General features: G+C 38.2%; 1 protein-coding gene across 17 annotated transcripts in view; it reads left to right on the plus strand.

The window, feature by feature from the left end:
• Nucleotides 1–13,884, plus strand: part of TENM2 (teneurin transmembrane protein 2) — a 1,520,094-nt gene that overhangs the window by 575,254 nt on the left and 930,956 nt on the right. The window contains exon 1 of one of the 17 annotated variants that reach the window (XM_039484039.1): nucleotides 5,215–5,245. The exons of the other annotated variants lie outside the window; for them this stretch is intronic. The gene's annotated coding sequence lies outside the window, so the exon portion shown is untranslated. Of the gene's footprint in view, nucleotides 1–5,214; nucleotides 5,246–13,884 lie in introns of those variants that run through there. 17 annotated transcript variants of the gene reach the window in all.

Raw genomic sequence — 13,884 nt, forward strand, 5'->3', positions numbered from 1 at the left:
ACTATATAATTGTGTAGTAACTGTTGACCTTGTGATTATACTCTAAGTACCTGTAGTGACAGGGTAAATTCATAATTGTTTTTGTCTTGCAAGCTTCTGTAATACCATGAAATCCTAACGTCTGTAAGCTTACATAATAATTATTTTAGAATAGCTTTTTGTGTAATATAAAGCTGTATACCGTGAAAAATGTCAGGATATTGTGTGTGTGTTTGTGTATGTGCGCGTCCACACATACAACTCTATATATCTGTATGTGTGCATGTGCATGCATATATACACGTTTAGTCTCGTGGAAAATAGATTTATTTTTAAGAATTACTTTCCACTCTTCCACCTGGAAAAACACGTAATTCCTGTGCATCAAAACTGAGTAAAAGTTTGAATTCCAGTTGTGTGGTTTTTGTAGATGCTCTATGGGAGGGGTGAATAAAATGTCCCCAAAGTCACTATAAATTATTGAATATCTTACAACTTCTGTGGCACTCCAGAGAAATAGTTCAAAGAAAAGACATCACGGCTTAAGTAATTCCCACTCAGAGAGGCCAGCCTTATGAAATTAAGTGCTTCCTTAAACACAGACTCATAATATTCGTTTGGAATTATTTTATTGCCTGGGGCATAAAAGCAACTGGGATCATCCTAAAATGCTTAGAAAAATGAAATAGAAACACTGAAAATCTGCTGACTGTCTAACTGAAATACTGCGACATAGAGTAACATTTTCAGAAGTGCCTCAGTATGTAAATATTTGAACCAGTCATGTACTACCCTCCCCCCAATCTCCTGCTCCTTGAATGACCTGTACACTGGAGTCTCATCATGAGATTTGTTTGATATCTCCCTTCTGTACCTTGCCATTTAGAAAAGTGAATACTGAACACACTCTACATTTTGCTGGTAATTAGCAAGTAATATACCCACGAAAGGCTGATATTTTGAAGTTATATAGTTTTGATAAGTCTGAAAGAGATGCTGTTGTATTATCCTTCCTTTTTGTGTGTTCTGATTGTTAAAATAAAACAAGTAGGGTATTTGTTACACTGAAGCAAAAACAAATTTTAAATGTCTGACTGTGGAGATGGGTGTGTCCCTGTGTCTTAGTCAGTCCCACTGCAGCAAGGAGTAGTTTTAACTCAAATGATTTCTGCAACTTAGTTTCATTCATAAATAAATAAATCAAGCAAATTTTCTTCTCCGGGTCTCCAGTAGTTCTCCTTGGTGGTGTGATTACCTCCTTTTTTAGGTAGAACTTTTGTGCTCTACTGTGAGTACAGGATATATAGTATTCTGGGGATGCATAAGCCATATCATGGGGTATGTCTACATTGCTACCTAAGCCCAGGCTAAAGCCTAATCCCACAACGCGTCTAAACTGCAATTGCACTAACCCAGGGCTTGGATTCAGGAGCAAGCAGGGCTGGGGGTGTGAGTTTGAGTTAAGCCATTTCTGAGCCCTATTGCTTTGCAGTGTAGACACAGCCCCACTTGACTTGGGTCGTGGGAATCAGCCGGAAGTATCCCACAGTTCCATGCGACAGCTTTCTTGGCCCTGTCTAGCCCAACAATCCACTCAATTAAAAATGGAAGTCACACCCCGTTTGTGAACAACAGCTTAGGTAAGCGTTAACTCATTCTCTTCTGATCACAGATCTGCAAGCACACTATTGGAGAGCCTCCTGGATTTCCAATGGAGAGCGAACCAATCAAGCCATTTGCAAAGCATGCTGCTTCCTGGTAACATGCAGTGTGGGCAGTAAAGTTTTCCCACAGTGCACCATGGCCCTACGGCTAGAATGGCCACATCTTGGGGGAGGGGAGCAGTAGGGATTCTGGGATATGGTTACTTTTACTCAGGTCTGTGCACTGCAGTGTGGACACCAGAGCCCTGGTTTTGAGCATGAGGTAGAAAAGCCTTAACATAGGGTTAAAGTTCAATGTAGATGCTCAAACCCAGAGTTCCCTAACATGGGTCAGCTGACTTGAGTCCCACTAACCCTGAGCTTACACTGCAATGTACACATACCCTGGGATTCAAACCTGCCCATCCTGTTCTTAGGAAGAATGAGCTGGTGTGCTAGAGGAGAAAGTAACCGAACTGCTGAGCTTCACAATCTGCAAGAGTCGATCTGCTTGGAAGATTTTGGTGGAAATCGTCTGTAAACTAGTTCCATGGTTTCTGAGCAGCCTTGCACTATATTCCCAGTTCTTCCCTCTTTTTCCTGATGGTGACATGCAGAGAATGGTACTTACTGCAATCCCAGGGCTGTAGTGATCTCACTATGTGGTAGTTCCCAGAGGAAGGGATAGAAGAGCAATCTCCATTCTGCAAAACTATGAGTGGCGACGACTGTTGTAGTGAGGGGCTACCCAAAAGAAGCCAGGGTTCCTTCTTTCTCTCTTCCCTACGATTGCTCCCGTATAGGAGGCAGCCAGGAATTGTCCAGGAGTTTTCTCTTTGAGCTGTGAGACCTATTTTAATGTTGGCCCCTGCTGGGGTTCTAGGAGCCATTGAGCATGCTTGGGTGGGCAGTCGTGTTCTCCACTTTTGGAGAGGAAAGGGCTTGGTTGGCTACATAAAGTATTATATGGAGCCCTCTGAAGTGTGGATGTATAAGAAAACAGCAGCAGCATTCATCACTGTGTAGCTTAACATGATTGTGGCTGGAGCTTCCATGGGCTGTGAGATAGTTTCAGCCAGCATAGAACTTTAAATTGTTTGGGGGCCAATCCTGCTGCTGTTGGAGCAAGTGACAGGGTGACCATTGATCTCCAATGGGTGCAGGATCAGGTCCCTGTTGTGATTCTTCCTTTGGAAAGAGCCTATTTTGCTTTGTTTTGTTTGTTTGTTTTTCTTTCTTACCTGTGGAGCATAAATTGTTGATGGAACAAAATTAACTTCTTTATAAATATCTTGTGAAGAATGAAAGTTTCATTTATCCATTGAGCTAATAGTTAATAATGGTTCTCTTTGCGAAAAAAATAAAAATGTGAATATGGGCATTTAATAGTGTTAACTTTTACGATTACACACTAACCAGAAATGTGTTCAGTACCTATGTTTTACTTGTTCCGTGAACTTTTACAGTTAATGATATTCAGCCTGCAAAAAGGATTGAAATATCAACATCGTATCTAAAGACAAATTTACATTTTGCTCCCAACACTGTAATTTAATGAAAGTTTTATAGCGTTATGGGTACTTAATTATGCTAGAGGCAGAGCTGAAATTTAATATTGTTCCACATGCAGAGAAGATTTAGTAGGATTTTCTTTTTAAAAGTCCTTTAAAAGTCCATTGTATTCAGGATGCACCATGGTATGCTGTGTTTAAAAAAAAAATAGAATAACCCAAAATTGCTGGAATAAATTTTCATTTTAGTTATATAGTAGGGACTATGAGAATTCATGTCTTTCAGTTTAATGCACTTTGAGCAGCAGATTGCTGTATTACATGGCTCTACAGTGCTGATCAATATAGCATTGACAATCTTTAGTATTTAAACCTTAACAATCTAAATATGAACAAACACAATAGCACACTGCATGAAATACTCTACATGCCTATCTGAAGCAGAAATCAAGATTGCAATCTTAAAATTATTTTAGATTACACCTGTACTTTCTCCCATAATGGTTTGTCTATAACACAATAGAATTTGCATTTTAACGTCTAACTTACTGTGTTTTTTGTAATGCACGATCGTGTACTGTGTTATTACTTTGAAATGTCACTTTTCCAATGTTCAGTCACTACATCTTCTAACTTATACATTACTACCAACTTAGTGGAGTGGCAGACATGGGTCAAAGATGTAACAGCCAGTTACAGGAGAATAATAGGCAATCTAAATGATGCAATTTACTGTTGATTCACAAAGTGTATTACAATTAACTTTATATGATGGATGGATGGATGTTGCCTAATGGCACAAAAATCTGCATTACTGTTCTTAGAGTATAATTACTTTGGGCCTAACTGGAGAGGAATATAAACTCAAGTTTTAGGGCATAAGCCAACCTCTAGTTGATGAGATCAAGCTATTTTCTTTGTAGGCAAGTTATTGCACAGCTGCTTACTGCAGGTTTTCTTGTACTTTTTGCTGTATATACTTGTTTTGGCCAGTGTTGGATGCAGGGTATAGGAGTAGATGGCCCAATGGCTTGATCCAGTCTGGACATTCTTGTGTTCCTGTGTAGGTGCTGAGAGCATACAGCTCCCACTGAGTTCAGCTGAGGTTTTGGGTAACCACTACTCCTGAAATCTGGGCCCTTTGCATCTATAGGATATTACTGAAGAAACGTTTCAAACAACATCTGCTGTCTGATTTATTGAGGATACTTCTGGACTAGTCTGATCATATTTAATTTAGTTTTGCATAGCTTTGAGAAACTTCTAGTCCAAAGTCCTTTTAACTAGGGACCAAACTTGCAAGTTTCTGGGTTGTCTTTTGTTTGCTCTTCAAAATGGAAAAAAAGTGAAGGTTCATACTGAATGGGCTTAAAGAGGGAAAACATCTGTTGTAGTTGTTAGCAGATTGCTAGCTTTTGGCTGAGTTCAGCTATGAGTGATCTTGTAGTTAAAAGTCTATATTGTAGTCAATTATAAATTATTATACAGTGTTTTGTAAGATACACAGATAATTATCATAGGCACAAATTCATAACATAGTTTTTAAAAGGTAACAGAACTGTTTAGTTTTTCACTGCATGTTGCATTCTGTTATAATAGTATGATAATTTGAATCCTTTGGTAAATAGTCTACTGCCTCAGCTTATCAGAAGCTGAAGTCCATTACTTGTGTCCAGTACTTAACAGTGAAAATAGCAGTCTGAAACAGAATGGAGATGATGATCTCTCAGTTGAATAACCCACTCACTCCTTTAAAGGCTAGTTACTTTTTGCACACTTCTGATTGGGGATTCAAATAAAAAAAGGCCTCCGTTAAATGTGTTTACTCTTGCTCCAAAACAGAAATTGTAGACCATGTGTTTCAATTAAAAGGAGCCCTGCAGCAAAATGTGTTATTCACAGGTAGAGGCTGAGTGTATCATTATCTTGTAGGAACAGCAGTCAAGATAATGAACAGCTAAGGACAATGGACAATGGAAAGTGAAGTATGTCATGTCATGAAACTGTCAATAAAATCTGAGCACTCTTAGCATTAGAAGATTGTATAAAATTGCAGGGACGTGGCTGATAGGTGGAAAAAGAGAAGACATTTGTCTGATGAAAGTAGTAATTGTAAGTATGATTTTAATGTTTTGCCATCATTAACAAAAGCCTTAAGGCAGCTGTTTTAGTGTTTAATTCCTTCTTGTGTTTGAGACAAGTAAAGTTTTCTGACTTGTATCACATTTTGTAAGAGAACACAAAAATAACTTGAGGGATTTGAGATCTGTGGGTTTCTCCCCCTCTTTCCTCTCAGCATATCCCTTATGGAAAAGCTTTAATCCGAATTATGTTGTATTGAGTTTGGAACTCAACAACAGTGTTACACACATGATTTGCATCCTTGTGAATATTGCACTGAGAATTGCTCCAAAGTCATAAAAAGATAGGCATTTATCTGAGAGCAGAACTGCAGAGCCAATGGATGGAGGAAGGATAGCAGCAGAAAGAGAGTGATAGGTACTACTGATGGCATTAGGATAGAAAGAGAGAAAGGAGGGAGGTATAGGCAGCAATTTATTTTGCAAGCCAAGAAGATGTTATTTAGAAAACGAATCTGGAGAAGTAGAGAAATTGGAGAAAAAGGTAATAGAATAATAGATTCTAGACTTTAATTACTCTGTAGAAAATTCAGCTAAATATATCCTGAGAATACCTGTTTTAAGAATGCTGATCTTTATTATTACTATATATTCTTTAGATTGCAAAAGTACCCACAGTGTGCATGGAGCTTTGCCAAACAGAAATGAAGACACGGTTCCACTTTAAAGAAGCATAATTTTTTAAAAAATATCTATTTTTCTCCCAAGTTGCCAATAATCTTTAAAAACACTACTGACATGTAGACAATGTAAAGTTATTAATATATTTTGAAAAAAAATTACACATAAGTTCAGCATGTGTCAGTGGAACTAGAAAGTAGAAAAGAAAATAACTTTTCTAAATCCACATGAGTCTGTCTGATTTTATACACATACATACATAGACATGACATATGATAGATGCATTAGTGAAAGTACAATTTGATAGTGCCACTTATTTTTTTCTGTTTTACCTATTCCCAAGTAAAGTATGAAAGCAGAAAAATAAATAATTATTTGTCTATTTCTAATTATCTCAAGATAACCATAAATGGTGATTTTATGTTTGGATTGTTTGTATGACTATAAAGTGGTCTACTTTAAAAAAATGTTACACAACATCAGAGATTCTGTAGTAATCTCCTATTCTAACTGTAAGGAAAAACAGAGGTATCCTATCGTTAACTTTTTAAATATCACTGTATTTTAGCTAAATATTTCATGTCTGATTTTTTTGTATTATGCTGGTGTGATTATCTTTATTTTAATAGGTTTCAGAGTAGCAGCCGTGTTAAGTCTGTATCCTCAAAAAGAACAGGAGTACTTGTGGCACCTTATTTTAATAGTTACACTTGTGTAAAACTGGTGGAGAACCAGCCCCAATAACTTTTAAATAACCTCTTTGGAAAAAGATGGCTATTTCGGTATAATAGAAGTTACTCTAACAGAGTAGATGAATGCTTGGCACCATACCTATCACTCTTGAAATGCCTTGAGAAATAAATAGTGGCATGGCACCTTTTCAATGTGTTTTGTAGACTTGATGATTTAACTCTGCATTCTCCTGAAGGGGGCAACAAATAAACAAACAAAAACCCTACTTGCTGACCTCCTCAAAAACTGACAAGGACTATTCAGCTGCTTTATAACTATGGGTAAAATTTTCAGAAGCACCTAAGTGACTCGGGAAGCTAAGTCTCATTTTCAAAAGTGAATGAGGGCCAAATTTCCAAAGGTATTTATACATCTAAAGATGCAGATACAGATTCATACAGATTTCAATGGGAATTAGGCTCCACTCTTGCTTGGATGCTTTTGAAAATCCAACTAGGAAGATATCTGCATGTTTATGGTCCTATGTGCTCAAATCACTTTGTAAATGGGTCTTAGGCTTTATATGTATAATAATATATTCCTAACTGGAAATTTGGCCCTCATTCACTTTTGAAAATGAGATTTAGGTTCTCAAGTCACTTAGGTGCTTTTGAAAAATTTATCTATATATATATTATTAGCAACTCAGGAGAGGAGTTAAATTAAAGTTCGGCTCTTTCTCAGTTTAACATTTTCCTTGTTTTTTAAAGTCTGAAAAATATCCCTTATGCCATTTTGCAGTTATTTTTTAAAGAAAATTATTCAGTTTCTTTCAATGAGAAAAACAATTGCAGATATCAAGGTGCACATACACAGACCTTCAGACTCAAAGTACCCTTCACGACACCCATTCAGTTGGCAGCTTGAGACTTGAACTCCTCACATTTCTGTTAAAAGATGGCCTCGAATTTATTTTGTGGTACAAATGTTGCTCATGTAAATAGTAAGATAGCAGCAAGGGGCAAGTATATGATCAATTTCTATTTTTCATGTGTTATTACATGTCATTACTGGTGGCCCTACTACAGCCTTAGTTCTATTGGTGGCCCATATTCTGTCTTCTGCCAGGTGGCAACAAAGATAGCAATGTGGCTGTTTGGCCCCCTGACCTGTAGACGGAAGGAAACAGTGGCACCACTGCATTCTCTTCTCTAGCTCCATAGTAATGGTCCCAGTTCCAAGATGGCAGGGCATGGGGGTGAGAAGGAAGAGGAGGTGGGGACCAATATTCTGTATGGTGTGGTTCACCTGGGTCCAAGCAGAAATCCATTCAGATGCTTTTGCTGCTTCAACCAACAGGAATATTCTGTGGCTAGAATAACCCCTCTTGCTCCAAACCACCTGCAGTGAATGCCTGACAACAAAACTTCTGAGGAATCATGGTGATATGTGGTTGAGGGGAGCCAAGGAACGTGTGGCTCTTCCATTTGAGAGTGTTCCTAGATCTGCAGGCTTAGGAGGTAGAAGTTTCTGCCAGTTTCATTGTGGTCAACCTCCATTACCACCAACCAGTTGGATGATCTGGAGGAACCTCTGAGCTCAGAGCCCTAGGAAGTGCTGTCTAGAGTTAGCATGTGTCCCACTCTAATCAATTGCCTACAATCTTTACGTTATGTCTAACAAGGTCAGCTTTTCCCACATAAAATATTTTGTTGGTATGTTCTGTATGATGAAGAAAAATAAGGACAACATGCAAAGAAAGCCCACGTCTGCTGTTTTGCAACATGACTTGCATTCATTTTTTTTCACTTCGCTGGCCTTTTGTGGTGACTCTGTGTGTGTCTCTTCCTTTGCTCTTCTTACTCTACAGCCCATCTCTGATTTATATTATTTGCAGAAGATATGGCTTCTAATAGGGACTATGTGAAGATGGTTTGAAAATTGCTAACACACTGACCTGCCCCCCCCCGTCCCCCCCCACACACTCCTGCATGTTTGGGCCTACCTGCCATCTCTGTTGGATGTTTTATCAGCTTAAACTGAATTTTGACAAAACAAAATAATTTATCTTCCTTCCCAAATATTGCCCACTTCCCTTTTTTTCCATTGCTGTCAACAACACCACCGTCCTTCCCATTTATTAGATCCACATTTTAGGGGTTATTGTCTATTCTTTTCTCTCCTTTGCCCCTCATGCCCAGGCCATGTACAAATACTGCTGTTTCTTTCCCCTCAATCTCTCCTAGGTCTTTTCCCCCCTTTTCTATTCCCACATACAAATGTAATGGTCAGGACCACTCTATATTCTTTGACTATTGCAATATCCTCATCTCTGGCCTCTGCTCTCCCTTCAGCTGATGCAAAATACAGCTGCTAAAGGCTTTTTCCTTGTCACTCCCCTCTTCAAAAATCCTTACACCAATTCCAATTCTGGAATTGCATTTCTTGTCCCCATCATCCATATGCTGTATAACTCAGCCGATTCCCACTTACATTCCCTTGTGAAGTTTCAAGCCCCACCCCCACCTGTCCTCTGCTCTGCTGGTGTTCCCATCCATGTCTGACAATTGTCAGCTTTTATACCATATTCTCTCCTATCCCTAGAATCACTTCCCTGAGCTCATACGCAAAGCCTCTACTCTGTCCATGTTTAAATCTGTCTTAAAGACCTATTTCTGCCATTCTGTTTAGCGGGAATTCAGCTGCTTTATATAGTAAATTCCTGTTTGTCACTTCCCTTTCACTAACCCCTGGCTACATATCTGTCTTCTTCAAGTTATGAGCTTCTCAGAGCAGGTACCATATCTTCTTGAATATTTGGAAGATAGCACTTCATCGACAATACTATAAATAAATAATAATAAATTAAGGATACAAGGCATATAGACTCCATGTTAGAGTTATTGCAAAGCTATTGTCCTGGAGAATAATTCATGTTTCCTTCAAGCATTCGAGTTTTTCTTTTAAGACACAGGATTTAGGGGAAGGATAATTATGGCTTTGAAAAAAAAAGATATTAAATTTCTTTGTAGAATTCTGATTTCCTGAAAGAATACCCTGTGCCCTTTTGTAACTAACTTTCATATTGTTTAATAAAATACGGAAGAGAGTATATTGTACAGAGAAAAAGAGACATCTGTATCATTATGGCTGAGCCATGGGGCCAGCAGATGGCACTTGAACTTGAAAATAAGAGTGGTGCCAAAAGCTAAACTCTAAATACACTTAAATTGCATATCTTTGCTTAAAAATGGAATATTTCAGGAGAAAATGCTGATGACATTGAAGTAGGCAAGTGGCACTTATTTGTTCACACTCTAATTGAGTCCTTTATTGAAGTTGTCTTCTACAAAATGAACAACTACGGCTATGATCCTTCAGACCTCTATAGAATATGGGATTGAAAGGAAAAGCTCTAGTCTTAATGGGATTTAAGGTATAATTTGCTGAAAGGAACTGCTCTTTTGTAGTGACCTTGCAGTTAAAATTGAGCATAATAATATCCACCGAAGTCTGCCTTTAAACACTTCTTCTGAAATAGTACAGGTACTTCTGATATTTTTTTATCAATTTATTTTTTAATCATGATGTGGATTTCTTATTTCAATTAAAAAGAAATTGAGCTTAGAGAACATGCCAACTTGTTGATAGATTTTTTTTGAATGATTGTGTAAATGACATATTGACATATAACCAAATAGTGCTCTGTTTCCCTTTTAAATTTGCAGAGATACTGTTATCTTGTAATACAGTACTAACATATGATTATATCTGCCATGAATGCAGTTAACAGTAGATGACAAATTTTATTAAGTTATTATGGGCCTCAATTTCTTCCCACTTACACTGATGAAAATCAGGAGTAGCTACCTTGAAATAAAAAAATTGCCTCTGGTGTAAAACTGGTGTAAATTGGAAGAATCAAGCCTGATGTGTATTGATATAACAAATTATATTACAGGATATTTAAATGCTGCTTCCCACAGTGAACAGCTGGATACCATTTTTAGCCTTCCTATTGAAGGCAGAGCCACCTTTCCATTTACAAATTAAGGAACTGAACAATGTGCTCTTGGTATTGGCTTTTAGTGTGTTACCCCTCAGATAAAATATATTAAAATATGCCTTCATTGCTAGTAAGGAAAGCAACAATGATAACAAATTCTTTTATATAAAAACACAAATTATATTAATTATTTAGGTCAAGACTATTTCATTCACAAAGTGTGAAGCTGGATGCAGTTTAAGCTGAAGAAATGAAACTGCTCTGTCCATGTGGCTGAATTGCTTCCAGCCTAACTCCTGGGTTCCCCGTTTACCACTGGTGACCTGTCCATTACAGTCCTTCCGGGGAACATTTGCACTCTTGATTCTAGTTCCACTGATCATGATACAAAGAGAGTTAGTTAGTAATCTTCCCTGACTAAGGAGTAGCATGCTGTTGAGAGTTATCAGGGGGTATGTCTACTCTGCAATTAAAAATCCTTGATTGGCCTATGCCTGCTGACTCAGGCTCATGGGACTCGAGCTAAGGGGCTGCTTAATTGCAATATATTTGTTCTGGCTTGGGCTGCAGCCTGTGGTCTAGGACTCTGTGAGGTGGAAGTGTCCCGGAGTTTGGGCTGTAGCCAGAGAGTGGATGTCTACACTGCAATTAAACAGCCCCTTATCCCAGTCCCGTGAGTCTGAGTCAGCTGGCATGGGCCAGTCGAGGGTTTTGAATTACAGTGTAGATATACCCTGAGAGTCACAGTGTTATCCCAGTTCTCCCTTGTGGCAGGAGTCAAGTCACCGTCTACTGGTCTGGCTCTACCAGTGGCAGATTACTTTTCCTACCTCAATAGCCAGCCAGGGCTCTTTCTACTCCCAAGCCCATCTCTTCCTCTTCCAGCTCCCCTCTCTCCCAGAGAGGAAGTAGCAGCTCTGCACTGTGTTCTCTCCCCCCAGCTATGCTGATAACTAATGTGGCTACCTGGCACAGAGTAGGAAGGCGATACCTAACATCTCTTTATTCCCCGTTGCAGGCTCCTGACCATCTTGCCTTTAATAAATGAATTAATTGTAGAGTTCTGTTTTAAAAACAGATATTTGAGGATTGCATATAAAGATTGTGAGAAGATAATGAATTGAACTCTGAGTAATCTTGGTTTTATAAAATAAAAATAGTAAGCTAATACGTATTATGCATGACACAAATGCAACACAACAAACGACAATATAGTTTGTTAAATACAGTTATATACCTAGAAAGTAATTCATTTACCTTTAAGTACTGCACACTAAGGAGCAAATATTATAGAATATCACAGAACAAACATTACCATTTTAACAAGTATAGTTTCTACATAATTATAATAGCCTACATGTGAACATTTGCATTTCTGATAAGAGCAAATGGTGCAAAAATCAGAGCCTTGAGCATAGATCTGTGAGACTAAAATGCTGATGACAGTCTGTCACCAGCATTTTATTCTAAGGATTCTTCAGAAATAGAATAATTCTGTATAAATTATTTAGAAAACTTATAATCAGCGCACATTAGGTCAGATTTTCAAATGCAGGTGCATGTAATAGCATGCAGACAGTTGTACATTTTGAAGTTTAGTGAACAAATGCACAATGTGCACATGAAAATTGGATATTTACCCTAGCACATGGTTGTCTTACCAGCAGCTGCAGTATCTGAATCTGGCCCATGCAATTCTTTTCTGGAATAAGGTGATATAAAATGTGTTTATCAAAAGACCATAGATTTTCTATACCCTGAAATTTAGAGTATAATTGCTTTTGGGCAACTCTGACCTTTGGAAATGCCTGGACTTTCTATCTATGACTCCCTTAAGTTAATGAAGGCTACCTTGTCAAAAGGAGCAGTGTCGGTGTCCTCATTGGTTGCACTTCTGCCCAGGCCTGTGTATGAGTATTTGAACTATTCTAATTAGGTGTGAGAATCTAAAGTTAAAGATACTTATCCTCATTTAGGGCCTGATCCAAAGCTCAGTGAAATCAACAGGCGCTTTGGGTCAACTCCTTAAGCAATTTGAGCTATACAGCTGTTGACTGTTTTCTGTGTTTTGTAAAGGCCATATGCATTTATGATATATAACTCTTAAAATATCTGAAAACTGTATCTATTAAGCTATGCCTAATGCAGAACAGTAAGAAGTGATACTGGCATGCAAAAACAAACAGACAAACAAACTCAGCCTTTGCCAAATGAGGTACAGTTCAAAACCCAGATATGTACCCTGTTTTTATTCAGTCACTAACCTCACAACCCAGTACATAATACTATGGTCTTGGAGCTACACACTGAGCAGGCTGTTTGGTGCTGCATATGGAACAAATGATTGTACTAAATGAATAGGCAAAACAGAGTTAGTGAGATGTTCATAGGCAAGCTCTGCATCTGAAATCCCTGCATAGGAAAGGATGTCTTTGGATCACAATTCCCTAGGTGCCTTCATCCCTAATATCCCACATAGCAGATGTGGCAGCTGCAATCTGGAATAAATGTGTGCCATACTGACCAGGGTGTGCTTAAACATTGAAAACTTGCGGTAAATTGGTATAATGTTTTTCCAATAAATAAGACTGTATCCTGCTCAAATTATAGATACAAGGCCTGATACATACCCGTTTTATGCCAAAATCGGAGTGTAAAAAGCAAACTTATAATGGAAAATGAGTTACAACATCAACAGATCCATCATTTAGTGACAAGATGGGGGTCAGGAGTTATCAGATCAAATCTACCCTAGTCTCCCAATGTGGTGTGGGAGAAGGATTAGAAAGGAGGTAGGAAAGATTGGACAGTTAGTTCTCTGTTCAATATACATTTTAGGTGGATCAGGCCAGTAGTTTTTCCACCAGGTCTGTACAAAAAACAAAACAGTTTTTCTGCAACTCCCCCTTCTTCCCCAACTAGGGTTGCCAATTTTGGTTGGATGTATTCCTGGAGATTTAATCACATGCCATAATCTTGAATTAAAGATTAATACAGGCCAATCCTGGAGGGTTGGCAACCCTATCGCCAACAAAACTAGAGACTTTTAAAAGCAGGTAAGTTACCTCAAGGGAGGAGGGAAATAGGGGGATGTGTTTCCTGGGAATCTTTAGACAAAAAGACCTCAAATTTGCACTACAAGTTCCATCTGTGCCCTTTGTTGGCAGAGTGATTTTCACGCAAATCTGTACATGCATGTGGATTTTTGAACACTTTGTAAAACACTTTATGCTGAACCTTATCTATGGTGCAACAGTGGTGCCACTCCCTAATACCTTTATTTATTTCAGGTGCTGATTATAATTCATTGA

This window comes from Mauremys reevesii, linkage group 8 (assembly GCF_016161935.1).
Source record: "Mauremys reevesii isolate NIE-2019 linkage group 8, ASM1616193v1, whole genome shotgun sequence".
NCBI classification, from domain to species: domain Eukaryota; kingdom Metazoa; phylum Chordata; order Testudines; family Geoemydidae; genus Mauremys; species Mauremys reevesii.